The sequence below is a fragment of the Triticum urartu genome, chromosome 5A (genome assembly GCF_056163025.1).
Source record: "Triticum urartu cultivar PI428250 chromosome 5A, HENAU_Tu73, whole genome shotgun sequence".
NCBI lineage: Eukaryota > Viridiplantae > Streptophyta > Magnoliopsida > Poales > Poaceae > Triticum > Triticum urartu.
The window spans coordinates 335,515,805-335,534,778 of record NC_141877.1 but is presented as its reverse complement, the minus strand read 5'-3'; positions in this window follow the sequence as shown (position 1 = coordinate 335,534,778).

Sequence of the window (18,974 nt, the reverse complement as noted above, 5' to 3'; positions counted from 1 at the left end):
TTGGGGATCCTCCTCCACCTAAGGGTGATCCCGTGTTTGAGCTTAAACCATTACCTGATACTCTGAAATATGCTTATCTTGATGAAAAGAAGATACATCATGTTATTATTAGTGCTAACCTTTCAGAGCACGAAGAAAAGAAATTATTGAAAACTCTGAAGAAGCACCGTGCCGCTATTGGATATACTCTTGATGATCTTAAGGGAATTAGTCCCACTCTATGTCAGCACACAATTAAATTGGAGAAAGATGCTAAACCAGTTGTTGATACATCTTCAATGTATCTACTTTTCCAAACACTTTTGCCCTTGTTTTGGACTCTAACTTGCATGATTTGAATGGAACTAACCCGGACTGACGCTGTTTTCAGCAGAATTACCATGGTGTTATTTATGTGCAGGAGCAAACGTTCTCGGAATGACCTGAAACTTCACGGAGACACTTTTCAGAAAATAAGAAAAATACCTGCCAAAGATGAAGGCCAGGGGGCCCACCACCTTGCCACGAGGGTGGGGGGTGCGCCTGCCCCCCTAGGGCGCGCCCCACTACCTCGTGGGCCCCCCGTTGCCTCTCCGACTCCAACTCCACCTCCATATATTGAGTTTCGGGGAGAAAAAAATCAGAGAGAAGAAATCATCGCGTTTTACGATACAGAGCCGCCGCCAAGCCCTAAAACCTCTTGGGAGGGCTGATCTGGAGTCTGTTCGGGGCTCCGGAGAGGCGAATCCGTCGCCATCGTCATCATCAACCATCCTCCATCACCAATTTCATGATGCTCACCGCCGTGCGTGAGTAATTCCATCATAGGCTTGCTGGACGGTGATGGGTTGGATGAGATCTATCATGAATCGAGTTAGTTTTGTTAGGGTTTGATCCCTAGTGTCCACTATGTTCTGAGATTGATGTTGCTATGACTTTGCTATGCTTAATGCTTGTCACTAGGGCCCGAGTGCCATGATTTCAGATCTGAACCTATTATGTTTTCATCAATATATGAGTGTTCTTGATCCTATCTTGCAAGTCTATAGTCACCTATTATGTGTTATGATCCGTTAACCCCGAAGTGACAATAATCGGGATACTTACCGGTGATGACCATAGTTTGAGGAGTTCATGTATTCACTATGTGTTAATGCTTTGTTCCGGTTCTCTATTAAAAGGAGGCCTTAATATCCCTTAGTTTCCGTAAGGACCCCGCTGCCACGGGAGGGTAGGACAAAAGATGTCATGCAAGTTCTTTTCCATAAGCACGTATGACTATATACGGAATACATGCCTACATTATATCAATGAACTGGAGCTAGTTCTGTGTCACCCTAGGTTATGACTGTTACATGATGAACCACATCCGGCATAATTCTCCATCACCGATCCATTGCCTATGAGCTTTCCATATATTGTTCTTCGCTTATTTACTTTCCCGTTGCTATTGCTATCATCAGTACAAAATACCAAACATTACTTTTACTACTGTTATGTTTTTCTACCGTTATCACTACTATCATATTACCTTGGTACTAAACACTTTGCTGCAGATATTAAGTTTCCAGGTGTGGTTGAATTGACAACTCAGCTGCTAATACTTGAGAATATTCTTTGGCTCCCCTTGTGTCGAATCAATAAATTTGGGTTGAATACTCTACCCTCGAAAACTGTTGCGATCCCCTATACTTGTGGGTTATCATTTATCAATCCGTGGGATGCGTAGGATGAAGATGGTCTCTCTCAAACAACCCTGCAACAAAATAGCAAAGAGTCTCTTGTGTCCCCAACACACCCAATACAATGGTAAATTGTACAGGTGCACTAGTTTGGTGAAGAGATGGTGATACAAGTGCAATATGGATGGTAGATATAGGTTTTTGTAATCGGAAAATATAAAAACAGCAAGGTAGCAAGTGGTAAAAGTGAGCAAAAACGGTATTGCAATGCTTCGAAACAAGGCCTAGGGTTCATACTTTCACTAGTGCAAGTTCTCTCAAGAGGGATAACATAATTAGATCATATATCTATCCCTCAACATGCAACAAAGAGTCACTCCAAAGTCACTAATAGCGGAGAACAAACGAAGAGATTACTGTAGGGTACAAAACCACCTCAAAGTTATTCTTTTCGATCAATCCATTGGGCTATTCCTATAAGTGTCACAAACAGACCTAGAGTACATAGTAAAATAACACCTTAAGACATAAATCAACCAAAACCCTAATGTCACCTAGATACTCCAATGTCACCTCAAGTATCTGCAGGTATGATTATACGATATGCATCAGACAATCTCAGATTCATCTATTCAACCAACACAAAGAACTTCAAAGAGTTCCCCAAAGTTTCTACCGGAGAGTCAAGACGAAAACATGTGCAACCCCTATGCATAAGTTCACAAGGTCATATAACTCGCAAATTGATCACCAAAACATACATCAAGTGGATCATGTGAACATCTCATTGTCACCATAGATAAGCACATGCAAGACATACATCAAGTGTTCTCAAATCCTTAAAGACTCAATGCGATAAGATAACTTCAAAGGGAAAACTCAATTCATCACAAGGAGATAGAGAGGGAGAAGCATCATAAGATCCAACTATAATAGCAAAGCTCGTGATACATCAAGATTGTGCCATATCAAGAACACGAGAGAGAGAGAGAGAGAGAGAGAGATCAAACACATAGCTACTAGTATATACCCTCGGCCTCGAGGGTGAACTACTCCCTCCTCGTCATGGAGAACGCTGGGATGATGAAGATGGACACCGGAGAGGGATTCCCCCTTCCGGCAGGGTGCCGAAACGGGTCTAGATTGGTTTTCAGTGGCTACGAAGGCTTGCGGCAGCGGAACTCCCGATCTAGGTTATTTTCTAGAGGTTTCAGTGTTTATAGGATTTTTTGGTGTCGGGAACAAGTCAGGGAGGTGCCCGAGTCGTCCACGAGATAGGGCGACGCGCCCGGGGGGTATGGCGCGCCCCTACCCTCGTGGACGGCCCGAGACTCTTCTGGCCCAACTCTTTTACTCCGGGGGCTTCTTTTGGTCCTTAAAAAATCATCAAAAATTGGCATGTCAATTGGACTCCGTTTGGTATTCCTTTTCTGTAAAACTCAAAAACAAGGAAAAAACAGAAATTGGCACTGGGCTCTAGGTTAATAGGTTAGTCCCAAAAATCATATAAAATAGCATATAAATGCATATAAAACATCCTAGATGGGTAATATAATAGCATGGAACAATAAAAATTATAGATACGTTGGAGACATATCAAGCATCCCCAAGCTTAATTCATGCTCGTCCTCGAGTAGGTAAATGAGAAAAACAAAATTTTTGATGTGGAATGCTACCTAACATAATTTTCAATGTAATTTTCTTTATTGTGGCATGAATATACAGATCTTAAAGATTCAAGACAAAAGTTTAACATTGACATAAAAACAATAATACTTCATGCATACTAACCAAGCAATTATGTCTTCTCAAAATAACATAGCCAAAGAAAGCTCATCCCTACAAAATCATATAGTTTGGCCATGCTTCATTTTCGTCACACAAAATGCTCCCATCATGCACAACCTCGATGACAAGCCAAGCAATTGTTTCATACTTTAGTATTCTCAACCTTTTTCAACTTTCACGCAATACATGAGCACAAGCCATGGACATAGCACTATGGGTGGAATAGAATATGATGATGGAGGTTGTGTGGAGAAGACAAAAAGGAGAAAGTCTCACATTGACGCGGCTAATCAATGGGCTATGGAGATGCCCATCAATTGATGTCAATGTGAGGAGTAGGGATTGCCATGCAACGGATGCACTAGAGCTATAAATGTATGAAAGCTCAACAAACAAAACTAAGTGGGTGTGTTGCTTCCAACTTGCTTGCTCACGAAGACCTATGGCATTTGAGGAAGCCCAATGTTGGAATATACAAGCCAAGTTCCATAATGAAAATTCCCACTAGTATATGAAAGTGACAGAGTAAGAGACTCTCTATCATGAAGATCATGGTGCTACTTTGAAGCACAAGTGTGGAAAAAGGATAGTAGCATTGTCCCTTCTTTCTTTTTCTCTCCCTTTTTTTGTTTGGCTTATTTGGCCTCCTTTTTTTCATTGGCTTCTTTGGCCTCTCTTTTTATTTCCTCACACGGGACAATGCTCTAATAATGATGATTGTTGGTGTCAAAACCGGCGGATCTCAGGTAGGGGGTCCCGAACTGTGCGTCTAGGCCGGATGGTAACAGGAGGCAGGGAACACGATGTTTTACCCAGGTTCGGGCCCTATTGATGGAGGTAAAACCCTACGTCCTGCTTGATTAATATTGATGATATGGGTCGTACAAGAGTAGATCTACCACGAGATCGAGGAGGCTAAACCCTAGAAGCTAGCCTATGGTATGATTGTTGTATATGGAGTTGATGTCCTACGGACTACAACCCTCCGGTTTATATAGACACCGGATAGGGTTAGGGTTACATAGAGTCGGTTACAATGGTAGGAGATCTTGAATATCCGCATCGCCAAGCTTGCCTTCCACGCCAAGGAAAGTCCCATCCGGACACGGGATGAAGTCTTCAATCTTGTATCTTCATAGTCCAGGAGTCCGGCTGAAGGTATAGTCCGGCTACCCGAACACCCCCTAATCCAGGACTCCCTCAGTAGCCCCCGAACCAGGCTTCAATGACGATAAGTCCGGCGCGCAGATTGTTCAGCATTGCAAGGCGGGTTCTTCTCCAAATCCTATGTACCTGTAGGAATAATGTCCGATTTTTGTAATGTAGTGCTCTTCGGCTTCCAGGCCCAATAATGGCCGTCTTCCACGTGTCAAACGAATGCGAAAAGCCGGGGAATTTTTACATCCACACCCCTAGCCATATAAACGAGCCGCCTATTTAACGGGATGGGGATTCAGGTCCAAACCACATCCTCTCCTCTCCGCGAGTTATCATCAGAGCGCTTCCAGCAAAGGTCCATTCCAACATGACCAGCCGTCGCAGCTCCTCCCCTCGCCCCTCCGGTCCCAAACCCTAGGACTGGGAGAGTTGCACCATCCCGCATAGCGAGTTAGTGTCGCTTCAGGCCAAGGGATTTCTCCCCCAGGCATACATGGTCCCGGTCCGAGCCGGTCTCGCCACCTATAATGGCGGAAAACAAACGGAGAGCACCCCCAATCCTTATAGAGGAGAGCGGGTGTGCCTCGTCCCCTATCTAGTAAGGGGACTGGGATTTCCAATTCATCCATTTCTCTGCGGGCTTTTGGAGTTCTACGGCCTCCAGCTGCACAATCTCACGCCTGCCTCCGTATTACATATTGCGGGTTTCGTCGCCCTTTGCGAGCTATTTTTAGGCGTTGAGGCTCATTTCGCGCTGTGGAAGAGGTTATTCTGCCTGGTGCCCCGTTCTCAAGAGGGGTCTATCTACCAAGTGGGCGGAGCCGAAGTATGGCGCATCGCCGGGACCGGATACCTATCCGGAACCCCGAAGAAGGCGTCCGAGGACTGGCCTTCGGAATGGTTTTACATAGATGACGTCCCGCTACCGGACCCTATCCGGGTCGGTCTCCCTGAGTTCAACAGTGCCCCATTGAAGAAACGCTTGAGCTGGCGTCCGCGGAGCTCTCAGAGAGAAAGCGACAGAGACGTCCTTTGATGGGCCGGATAAGACTGTTGGCTCATTCCGGACTAACCATGATTGGAGTCATGGCCGCATGCATTATGCGGGGGGTGCAGCCGCTTCAATATAGAGGCCACCTCATGTGGGATTTCAACGGGGAGGATGATGCCACCCGTTACGGTCGTAAGGGGCCAGCCTCAGCTGCCGCCCTAGTAAAGATCTTATCCTCTTTGTACAAGGGAGAAAAGGAGGAATTCCTCCGCGTCAACCCGCGGGCCGGATTTAGTATGTACGATCCTCCGAGTTGGGTAAGTGAACAATTGCGCTTGCCCGTTTGTTTTATACTCCCACGGTTAGATAGATAGTCTAACGACTTCAATGCAGGAACTGCAACAGGAGGTAAAGGATATAAACAGCCGCCCTCCACAGCCCGAGGACCCAGAACGGTCCCTCGATCCGGACTCCAAAGAGGATCCGGACATATCGGTGGAGCTTATCGACGGGGTGTTCCATCAGCTAAGCAAGGACAATACCTTGGTAGCCATTACGGCTGATTACCCAGGGTTAATCCCGGCCTCCCAGGTGACAGAAACCGGAGTCTCATTCCCTTGAAAGAGATTCCACTCTCACGTATTCCGGTGTTTCTGACGACAACCGTGTTTTGCAGGGGAGATTTCCGAGGCAGGAGGCCGAACCTGCGGCGGCTAGCCAACGAGAGGCCGCAGGGCCCCGTGGGGCAAAAAGGAATGTAGTCCAGACTGAGATGCCGGCGCAAAGGTATAGCACACCCTCTGTTTCCCTGGGGTTATTCTGTCAGGGCATATTAACGTTCGTGCTATCTTCAGAACGAAGAGACCTCGCCGGACTACATCTGGAGAGGTTGCCAATCGCGCCTCCACCAGCCAGGCTCCAACGTCTGGCCAGGAAGCGGAGGCGAGCACAAGGCGCGCACCGGACGCTCCTCCGACAGAGGATGCGGACAGGCTGTCTGCCACAAATTCTGAAGTGGAGAGTGCCATGAACCACAGGCGTCGCCGGACAGTTCTACGCGACGCTTGTTTCTCCCAAGAGGCTTTAGATGCCTTTAATTCGGGAGATGCGTACCTCTGTGCCGCTCAAAATGGTTTAGCCAGAGCCACGGAGCAGTATACGGGTAAGAAATTTTTGGTCAAATATATATATGCCAGTAGCCCCCGAGACTTGAAGCAGTTAGAGCAACTGATTTAAGGATCATTTAATATGCAGGTTCTTACAAAGAAGAATACCGTACTGTCCCAGGAGCTGGAAAAGTGCAAGGCCCAACTAGAGGTCGCAATAGCCGCAGCAGGGGAGCCCAAAGAGACCCCCTCCAGTAAGATACACTTCGAAAGATTAGTATTGTGCGGTGTGGGTGCAAATCTGACAAATCATATTGCAGATGGCGTCGGACTCGATCCGGAAAAGCAACAACTCTTACGCCGGCTAAAGGCCGGTGAGAGTATGTTGACAAAGGTGAGGCGAGAGAAGAATGATCTTCAGGATGCCAACACCGAGCTGGACGTCGAACTTAAAGATGTTCGTGGCCTGTTGTCGGACTCCACGAAGGAGAATCAGCGGCTTCGACGCGGCATATTTAGTAAGTGCTTGAAAGAACTTTGAAAAAAGGGTTCGGCAAGGAAGTCGACTAACAGAGTAATGTCTGTAGGTATGCTCACAGGTCGTCCTGCAGAGGAGATGCCCGGTTCTACGGGTGACCTTCTTCCCGAACTCTTGCAACTGCACGAGCGAATTTGGCAGGCGATGCGAGGCGTTGCCCAAGCCTTATGGCCTGCCCACTCCATGCCCGAGGGTCTTGGAGAGCTTGCGGAGAAGCTGAAGGGAGCTCGGCGGCGCTTCCGGTTGTGGAAGATATGGGCCTGCCGACAAGGCGCTAGGGAGGCCTGGGCCATGGTGAAGACCCATTTTACGAAGTCTGATCCAAACCACATGGCCGAGGTCGGACCAGTGGGGCCTGACGGGAAGGAGATCCCTGTAAGCTTAGTATACGGCCAAGTAGAGTTGGCCGCGAAGTATTCCCAGCAGGACTATAAATTAGACAGCATGTTAGATGGTATAGAAGAGGAATACAATTAGTCAGAATGACTGTGTAATTTTGAATTGACATGTGTAATGCCTTCTAGCCAGATTGTAGATCGTTTGTCGTTGCCGACCTTTTCGCTTCAACCTCGGGACCTGACGGTCCGGAGTGTGTCCGAATACCCTAGCGGTTATATAAGAACCGGGGTATGCGTGGAGACCAGGCGTAGGGGTCATCAGTACTTTATCAGACAAGTGCCCAACTAGTTATGTTATATTACATGGTTAGTAAGAAACATCTTTCAGAGAGAATAGTTCTGTTAAGGGTTCCTTTCGCTGGGAGGCATGCCCTAAGGTGCATGTCCGGACTGCGTGAAAAGACGCAGAAAAAAGCATTTGGGGGCGCATAAAATGAGTAAAAAGATCATCTTTTATTTCACCGACCGAATATTCCCTTAAGAACGCTAGCTTTCGGCTTCACCCAGTCTGAGGTACACATCCGGCTGACCCGGCAATAACAATCGCAGAGGTGCTCCCTTACCGCCTAGCCGAACAATCGGGAACGTAGGGGTAAGCACAAGAGCCAGGCAACCCAGCTTGGCCAAAACTTAAGTCATATCGATGCATATAATGGTGAAGAAAAAGGTACATGCGGAAGTTTGACGCATGTGTTGGGCGTGAAGGCCGTATAAATAAGCTTCTGTTAAAGAAGCCCCCAGGTTTAATGAGCGCGAGTGGCGCGTCACTAGATGAGCTTTTAAGGGCTATAAAGAAAAAAATGGGAAGGAGAGCAATGTAAGACAGAAAAATGCAAAAAGGAATGGACAGAGGAAGGAGACGAACACAGAGTCCGGCGCTAGGCATAGAATCTTCGGAGACGGGTGGCGTTCCACGGGTTCGGCTCGAGTCAGTTGTTCGACGCATCTCGCAGGCGGTACGCCCCACCAGTCAGGACTTGGTCGATTATGAATGGACCTTCCCACTTGGGCTTGAGTTTGTCCTTTTTCTTATCCGGCAGGCATAGAACTAGTTCGCCAACATTGTAAGTTTTGGCCCATACCTCTCTGCTTTGATATCTTCGGGCCTGCTATTGATAAAATGCGGAACAGGCTTTTGCCACGTCATGCTCCTCCTCCAAGGCGTCCAAGTTGTCCTGCCGATCGAGCTCGGCTTCTCTTTCTTCGTACATGTGCACTCTAGGTGAGTCACGAATGATGTCGCAGGGCAGAACTGCTTCTGCGCCGTACACCATAAAAAATGGTGTGTATCCGGTGGTGCGATTTGGCGTGGTCCGCAGCCCCCATAGCACGGAGTCGAGCTCCTCTACCCAGTGCGTGTTAGATTCCTTGAGGGACCGCACCAGTCTGGGTTTAATTCCGGTCATGATAAGACCATTTGCACGTTCGACCTGGCCGTTGGTTTGTGGATGATAGACGGAAGCATAATCGAGCTTGATGCCCATGTTTTTGCACCAGAGTTTTACCTCGTCGGCGGTAAAGTTTGTATCGTTATCGGTTATGATGTTGTGGGGGACGCCATAACGGTGTACAACCCCGGATACGAAGTCTATCACAGGTCTGGATTCGGCCGTTTTAACAGGCTTGGCTTCTATCCATTTGGTGAACTTATCCACCATGACCAGTAAGTATTTTTTCCTATTGGTCTCACCTTTAAGGGGTCCGACCATGTCAAGCCCCCAGACCGCAAAAGGCCAGGTGATGGGTATAGTTTGGAGTGCGGTAGGTGGCATATGGCTTTGGTTGGCAAAAAGTTGGCAACCAGCGCATCGTTGGACTAGGTCCCGAGCGTCTGCTCGGGCCGTCGGCCAATAAAAGCCTGTACAGAAAGCCTTGCTAACAAGGGACCGAGCAGCGGCGTGGTGACCACCGAGTCCGGCATGAATTTCAGCCAGAAGGTTCCGCCCTTCCTCTTCGGAGATGCACCTTTGAAGGACTCCGGTAGTGCTTTTCTTATAAAGCTCTCCCTCATGGATTCTATAGGCTTTAGATCGCCGCACTATGCAGCGGGCCTCTTTTTGGTCCTCTGGGAGTTCCTGCCTAGTAAGATAGGCTAGGAATGGTTCTGTCCACGGGGCGATAACCGCCATTATTACGTGGGTTGAAGGTGTAATTTCATTGGCAGAGCCTCCAATTGTGTCAGATTGTTCGGCGTCGAGTGGTGCGGCTGGGTTCGGGCTGTTACTTGCGGGTTCCCCCTCCCATGCTACAGATGGCTTGAACAATCTTTCCAAAAAGATGTTGGGGGGACTGCGTCGCGTTTTGCTCCGATGCGTGCTAGGACGTCCGCCGCTTGATTGTTTTCTTGGGCTATATGGTGAAACTCCAGCCCTTCGAACCGAGCTGACATTTTTAGGACGGCGTTGTGGTAAGCTGCCATTTTTGGGTCCTTGGCGTCGAAGTCTCCATTTATTTGGGATATCGCGAGGTTTGAATCCCCGCGTACCTCTAGGCGCTGGATACCCATGGATACTTCTATCCGGAGGCCATGTAGGAGGGCCTCATATTCGGCTGCATTGTTGGAATCCGTGTACATGATCTGGAGCACATATTGGACTGTGTCTCCTATGGGGGACGTCAGGACGACGCCGGCCCCCAGTCCGGCCAACATTTTGGAGCCGTCGAAATGCATAATCCAGTTTGAATATGTGCTGTACTCTTTAGGGAGCTCGGCCTCCGTCCATTCTACGACGAAGTCAGCCAAAACTTGCGATTTAATAGCTCGCCGTGGCTTATAGGTTATATTGAATGGGAGAAGCTCGATGGCCCATTTTGCAATCCGGCCCATTGCGTCGCGGTTGTTGATAATATCATTGAGTGGTACTTCCGAGGCTACTGTTATGGAACACTCTTGAAAGTAGTGTCGTAGCTTCCGGGATGCCATGAATACCACGTATGCAATCTTTTGATAATGCGGGTACCGTGATTTGCATGGAGTGAGGACAGTGGACACGTAGTAGACCGGCCTTTGAAGGGGGAATTTGTGTCTGTCCGTTTCCCGCTCGACAACGAGCACTGCGCTGACAACTTGATATGTTGCTGCAATGTACAATAACATTGGTTCGCCGGTGTTTGGCGCGGCCAGGACTGGGTTTGTTGCCAATATGGCTTTTATTTCATCAAGTCCGGCCGTGGAGGCATCCGTCCACTCGAAGTGTTCGGTGCGCCGAAGGAGGCGAGAGAGGGGTAGTGCCTTTTCTCCCAAGCGGGAGATGAAGCGGCTTAAAGCCGCCACGCATCCGGTTAATTTTTGTATTTGTTTAAGGTCCTTTGGGACATCCAATTGTGACAAAGCTCGGATCTTGGCTGGATTTGCTTCAATTCCTCTACCGGATACAATGAAGCCCAAGAGCTTTCCGGCTGGAACGCCGAAGACGCATTTTTCCGGGTTGAGCTTGATGTCATATTTTCGGAGGTTATCGAATGTAAGCCTCAAGTCGTCTACTAGAGATTCGACATGTCTTGATTTGACGACCACATCATCCACATACGCCTCCACTATTTTGCCGATCTGGTTTGCTAGACATGTCTGGATCATGCGCTGATATGTTGCACCGGCGTTTTTCAGCCCGAAGGGCATTGTGTTGAAGCAGAATGGGCCGTATGGTGTGATGAATGCTGTTGCGGCTTGGTCTGATTCTGCCATCTTGATTTGATGGTAACCGGAGTATGCCTCGAGGAAACACAACGAATCGTGTCCTGCGGTAGCATCGATAATTTGATCGATACGGGGGAGGGGGAAGGGATCCTTTGGGCAAGCCTTGTTAAGGTCTTTAAAATCGACACACAGGCGCCAGGATTTGTCCTTCTTTGGTACCATCACCAGGTTTGCTAGCCAGTCCAGATGTTTTATGTCTCTGATGAATCCGGCCTCCAATAGCTTGGCTAGCTCCTCTCCCATAGCCTGTCTCTTGGGTTCGGAAAAATGCCGAAGGGGTTGTTTGACAGGTTTAAATCCTTTTAGGGTATTTAAGCTATGTTCGGCCAGCCTGCGTGGGATCCCTGGCATGTCTGAAGGGTGCCAGGAGAAGATGTCCCAGTTCTCTTGTAGGAACTCTCGCAGTGCGGCGTCTACATCAGGGTTCAGTCGTGCCCCGATGGAAGCTGTTTTATTGGGGTCCGTTGGATGGACCTGGAATTTGACTATTTCGTCAGCTGGCTTGAAGGATGTGGATTTGGATCTCTTGTTGAGTATCACATCATCCCTGTTAACCATGGAGCGCAGCGCAGTCAGTTCCTCGGCCGCTAAGGCTTCGGATAGTGCCTCAAGGGCTAATGCGGCCGTCTTGTTTTCGGCGCGGAGTGCTATGTCCGGATCACTAGCTAGAGTGATAATTCCGTTCAGCCCAGGCATCTTAAGCTTCATGTACCCGTAATGGGGTATTGCTTGGAAGATTGTGAATGCTTCCCACCCTAGTAAAGCGTGATATCCGCTCTTAAACGGGGCCACCTGAAACGTGACTTCTTCGGACCTGTAATTATCTGGCGTGCCGAACACCACATCTAGTGTGATTTTTCCTGTGCAGCGCGCTTCCCGACTGGGGATTATTCCTCTAAAGGTTGTGCTGCTTCGCTCGACGCGGTTCCAGTCTATTTCCATTTTTGAAGGGTTTCCTCATAAATGAGGTTCAGTCCGCTGCCTCCATCCATGAGCACCTTGGTGAGGCGAAAGCCGTCCACTATGGGACTGAGGACCAATGCGGCTGGTGCTCGGGCTGTTCGGAATCTAGGTTCATCACTTGCATTGAAGGTAATGGCAGTGTCGCTCCATGGATTTATTGTTGCAACTTGATAGACTTCGGCGAGGCTGCGGAGTGTTCTTTTTCGCATATTGTTTGATGCGAAAGTCTCGAAGACTGTGAGAACAGTACTGGTGTCCTTGGGCTGGCTTTCTGCGGCCTCCAGAATTAAGAGGTCCTCGCCAATTTTGGCCACCTGCCGGAGTATCCAACATGCTCTAAGGCTGTGAGTTGGTGTGGCGTCCTCTGTACTGTGAATTCTACAGGGTCCATCAAGCCACCTTTCCAGTACGGTTCCATGCCCTGTAGCGGGTTTTGGCTTTTTTATCCCGGGTGTCCTATGATGATGCACCCTCTTAGTTCGGACGGGATTACTATTCAAGGCCGGATATCCCAAAATTTTATTTCGGTTTTCCAGGCGCTTTCCATCGCACAGTATTTTTGTACTATGGACGCCAAGTCAGCGAAGCGTGTAATATCACGATGACTTACGGCGTTAAGGATTCCCTCGTCCGTGCAATTACTGTAGAAAATTGAGATTGCGTCTTCCTCGCGGCAATCCTTTATCCTGTTCATAACCAGGAGGAATCTGGCTCAGTAATGATGTACTGTTTCCTCAGGCCTCTGCCTGATTTGGGAGAGATCGCTTATGATCAGGTGGGCGGGTGTCGTTGAATCTGAAACCTCACCCAATCCAAGATTCGGAGGCCGAAGAGTTTCCGAACTCTGAAGTTCGGATTCTTGGATGTTGTCCAATGAATCTAGCCCGTTACCTGATCCTAAGCTCGGGTCTTGAGTTACATCCTCCCCTCCGCAGGTATCGGGCTTGGAGGGGTCGGAAATTCGGACGTAGCTAGTCCTTAAAATACATGAAGGGTCGCCGCACTACGCCTCTACCATGGCAACATGGTGGGTGGCTTGGGGAGAGTTAATTTCTCTTAGATCGGGTTTAAGCCCAACCTGGTTGTAATCCGTAGCGACCCCAGGGTGGCGATGCGATCCAAGATCTCGTTTACGGAAGAGAGCTCCATTGGATCTAGCTGCTCGACGAGCTCCGAGCTGACATGTAGGTTGCTTTTGATGACCCGAGAGGTCACCGTCGGCGCAACAGCCGAACAGGCGGTCATAAGGAAACCACCTAGCCGAAGAGTTTGGCCGATAGCCAAGGCTCCCTTAGCAACGGCGCCGTCTTTAAAGACGGGAGGAGGCATCCTTCCTGATTGCGACGGCACAGAAGAACTCTCAATGAAAGCACCAATGTCGGTGTCAAAACAGGCGGATCTCGGGTAGGGGGTCCCGAACTGTGCGTCTAGGCTGGATGGTAACAGGAAGCAGGGAACACGATGTTTTACCCAGGTCCAGGCCTCTTGATGGAGGTAAAACCCTATGTCCTGCTTGATTAATATTGATGATATGGGTAGTACAAGAGTAGATCTACCACGAGATCGAGGAGGCTAAACCCTAGAAGCTAGCCTATCGTATGATTGTTGTATATGGAGTTGAGGTCCTACGGACTACAACCCTCCAGTTTATATAGACACCGGATAGGGTTAGGGTTACATAGAGTCGGTTACAATGGTAGGAGATCTTGAATATCCGCATCACCAAGCTTGCCTTCCACGCCAAGGAAAGTCCCATCCGGACACGGGACGAAGTCTTCAATCTTGTATCTTCATAGTCCAGGAGTCCGGCTGAAGGTATAGTCCGGCTACCCGAACACCCCCTAATCCAGGACTCCCTCAATGATCATCACACTTATATTTATTTACAACTCTAGGATTACAAATCGATACTTAGAACAAAATATGACTCTATATGAGTTCCTCCGGCGGTGTACCGGGATGTCCAATGAATCGAGAGTGACATGTATGTAAAATAATTATGAATGGTGGCTTTGCCACAAATACGATGTCAACTACATGATCATGCAAGGCAATATGACAATGATGGAGCGTGTCATAATAGACGGAACGGTGGAAAGTTGCATGGCAATATATCTCGGAATGGCTATGTAAATGCCATAATAGGCAGGTATGGTGGCTGTTTTGAGGAAGGTAAATGGTGGGTTTATGGTACCGGCGACAGTTGCGCGGTACTAGAGAGGCTAGCAATGGTGGAGGGGTGAGAGTGCGTATAATCCATGGACTCAACATTAGTCATAAAGAACTCACATACTTATTGCAAAAATCTATTAGTTATCGAAATGAAGTACTACGCGCATGCTCCTAGGGGGATAGATTGGTAGGAAAAGACCATCGCTCGTCCCCGACCGCCACTCATAAGGAAGACAATCAAAAAATAAATCATGCTCCAACTTCATCACATAATGGTTCACCATACGTGCACGCTACGGGAATCACAAACTTTAACACAAGTATCTCTCAAATTCACAACTACTCACAAGCATGACTCTAATATTACCATCCTCATATCTCAAAACAATCATAAGGGATCAAACTTCACATAGTATTCAATGCACTTTATATGAAAGTTTTTATTATATCCCTCTCGGATGCCTATCATATTAGGACTAAATTTATAAACAAAGCAAATTACCATGCTGTTTAGGAATATCAAAATAATATAAGTGAAGCATGAGATTTCATCTATTTCTTCAAAATAAAACCACCGTCGTGCTCTAAAAAGATATAAGTGAAGCACTAGAGCAAACGACAAACTACTCCAAAAGATGTAAGCGAAGCACAATGAGTAGTTGAATAATTATGTAACTATGTGAAGACTCCTTCTCATAAATAAAATTTCAGATCTTAAGTACTTTATTCAAACAACAAGCAAAACAAAAGAAAATAAAATGACGCTCCAAGCAAAACACATATCATGTGGTGAATAAAAATATAGCTCCAAGTAAGGTTACCGATGAACGAAGACGAAAGAGGGGATGCCTTCCGGGGCATCCCCAAGCTTAGGCTCTTGGTTATCCTTGAATATTACCTTGGGTGCCTTGGGAATCCCCAAGCTTAGGCTCTTTCCACTCCCTATTCCATAGTACATCGAATCTTTACCCAAAACTTGAAAACTTCACAACACAAAACTCAACAGAAAACTCGTAAGCTCCGTTAGTATAAGGAAACAAAAATCACCACTTTTGGTACTATTGTGAACTCATTCTTTATTTATATTGGTGTAATATCTACTGTATTCCAACTTCTCTATGGTTCATACCCTCCGATACTACTAATAGATTCATCAAAATAAGCAAACAACACATAGAAAACAGAATCTGTCAAAAACAGAACAATCTGTAGCAATCTGGAGATTTCGAATACTTATGTAACTCCAAAAATCCTTAGAAAATAGGAAGTCATGGGAAATTTGTTTATAAATCCTTTGAAAAAACAATTAGTATTTTATCACGCTTATGTTAAAAATTAAAACTAATCTCCTGGGCACAAAAGTTTCTGTTTTTCAGCAGGATCAACTCAACTATCACCATAGATCATCCCAAAGGTCTTACTTGTCACTTTATTAAAAACAGCTATAAAACATGATTACTGCAGTAGCTCAATCATGTGAACACACAAAAACAGTAGGGATAAATGTTGGGTTGTCTCCCAACAAGTGCCTTTCTTTAATGCCTTTTTAGCTAGGCATGATGATTTCAATGATGCTCACATAAAGATAGGAATTGAAAAATAATGGGAGCATCATGAAGCATATAACAAGCACATTTAAGTCTAACCCACTTCCTATGCATTGGGATTTTGTGATCAAATAACTTATGGGATCAAGAATCAATTTGCATAGGAAGGTAAAGCAAGCAAAACTTCAAGATTTTCAACATGTAGAGAGGAAACTTGAAATTATTGCAACTCCTACAAGCATATATTCCTCCCTCATAGTAATTTTCAGTATCACCATCAATGAATTCAAAAATATAACCATCACATAAAGCATTCTTTTCATGATCTACAGGCATATAATTTTTATTACTCTCCACATAAGCAAATTTCTTCTCATGAATAGTAGTGGGAGCAAACTCAACAAAATAACTATCATGTGAGGCATAATCCAACTGATAGTTAAAATCATGATGACAAGTTTCATGGATATCATTATTCTTTATAGCATACGTGTCATCACAATAATCATCATAGATAGGAGGGATGCTTTCATCATAATAAATTTGCTCATCAAAACTTGGGAGACAAAAAATATCATCTTCATCAAACATAGCATCCCCAAGCTTGTGGCTTTGCATATCATTAGCATCATGGATATTCAAAGAATTCATACTAACAACATTGCAATCATGCTCATCATTCAAATATTTAGTGCCAAACATTTTATGCATTCTTCTTATAACACTTGAGCACAATTTTCCTTTCCATCATTTTCACGAAAGATATTAAAAAGATGAAGCATATGAGGCAACCTCAATTCCATTTTTTTGTAGTTTTATTTTATAGAATAAACTAGTGATAAAACAAGAAACAAAAAGATTTGATTGCAAGATCTAAAGATATATCTTCAAGCACTAACCTCCCCGGCAATGGCGCCAGAAAAGAGCTTGATGTATACTACACAACCTTCTTCTTGTAGACGTTGTTGGGCCTCCAAGTGCAGAGGTTTGTAGGACAGTAGCAAATTTCCCTCAAGTGGATGACCTAAGGTTTATCAATCCGTGGGAGGCGTAGGATGAAGATGGTCTCTCTCAAACAACCCTGCAACCAAATAGCAAAGAGTCTCTTGTGTCCCCAACACACCCAATACAATGGTAAATTGTATAGGTGCACTAGTTCGGCGAAGAGATGGTGATACAAGTGCAATATGGATGGTAGATATAGGTTTTTGTAATCTGAAAATATAAAAACAGCAAGGTAGCAAGTGGTAAAAGTGAGCGAAAACGGTATTGCAATGCTTTGAAACAAGGCCTAGGGTTCATACTTTCACTAGTGCAAGTTCTCTCAACAAGGATAACATAATTAGATCATATAACTATCCTTCAACATGCAACAAAGAGTCATTCCAAAGTCACTAATAGCGGAGAACAAACAAAGAGATTACTGTAGGGTACGAAACCACCTCAAAGTTATTCTTTTCGATCAATCTGTCGGGGGTTAGGTGCGACATATGCCAAAGGATGGCTTATCATGGTGGGGGAGAGTAGAACGTCGCCGGTGCCTGGAAACGGGATGAGGCGTAGACATGCACGCCGGCGAATCTTACCCAGCTTCAGGGCTCTCCGGGGAGATAATACCCCTACTGCTACTCTGCGGGGTCTCCGCATGATCACTATGGCGAAGTGCTTACACGATTGCTCCTTGAGCTGTTTCCTGGAGGTAGGAGAGGGCAAGGCTAGCTCTCTCCCTCCTATATGATCTGGCCTAGAACTAATGGATTCCCACCCTTTGCATGGGTGCCCTGGGGGGTTTATATAGGCCTACCCCCCAGGGGTACAATGGTAATCTGGTTGGACACGGGCCCAACTGTCAGCGCCTCTGGCCTCCGTCTTCCCTGCCGACTGCTGGGGCCCGCCGACTGGTGGGCCCCACCGACTGGCCTGGTACGGAGCCGACAGGCCGCGTCCGCCGCGGGAGGGTCTTGCCGGCTGCTGATTACTGTAGCCGTGCTTCTGATGACGCGGGCTTGATCATGGGGTCGTGGCAACAGCCCCACCGCCCGGCGGGCGATCACTATTGTCACTCTCCATCACATCTTGATTAATGGCGCGTGGGCCCTGGGGGAGGGCTCGGCCGACTCCCCGGGGCCGGCTCCCAACGGGTCCGGCTGGTGGTCCTCTTGCCATCTCCGGGGGTCTCACTGACTGGTGGGACCCGCTGCCTCTGGGCCGTACACACAAGCCGTCGTGGGTGTAGGATTCGGTCCTACGGTGCTGATGTCAGGGCCGGCATGGCAACAGTGCCACGCCGCGCGGAGATCTTCCGGGGTATGGCGTGCTGTGGCCATGCCTGCCCTTGGTAAGGGGCGGGAGTAAGCTTCACTGTAGCCACTCCCCTGCCCCGTCCCACTTGATGAGGTCATGGGGTTTGTAGGAGTCATAGGCCGACTCCCCAAAGCCGGCTTCTCTGGAAGTCGCCAGTCAGGAGTCGGGTTTCCCTGAAGTCGTCCCTGGGACTCGGCCATGAGGGGTCAGCCAGCCATCTTGCCGTCGACTTCTCGAAGGCGGCTCTTCGTCCTGGGGTCTTGAGGGGCGCAGCCTGCCCCGATGTCTTGAAAGGTTCGGGGGCTCGGGTTGGCCTACCCGTGGCCCATTACTAGTAGTCCCCGAAGCTGGTGAGGCGCCGCGGAAGATCGACCGAGAAGCCTCAGCAGTTTCTCTTTCCGGGTGCTCAACACATGGTTCTTGGTTGACTTCTGCCGGGCCGGCTAGAAGGAGTCGGACTCGCCCAACTCTGACTCGCACAATATTTCCAACATCGCGGCGGGATCCAAGTAGCGTGCTGGCTAAGCCTCCGGGCCGCCGCCCGTTCTAGGCCTGTCATGCGATAACACGTGGCTGGGCCATACTGCCAGCCTACGCGCGCGACGGGACAAGCCCGTAGGCGGGGCCCGCCACTACTGCGCCTCGGCGCCC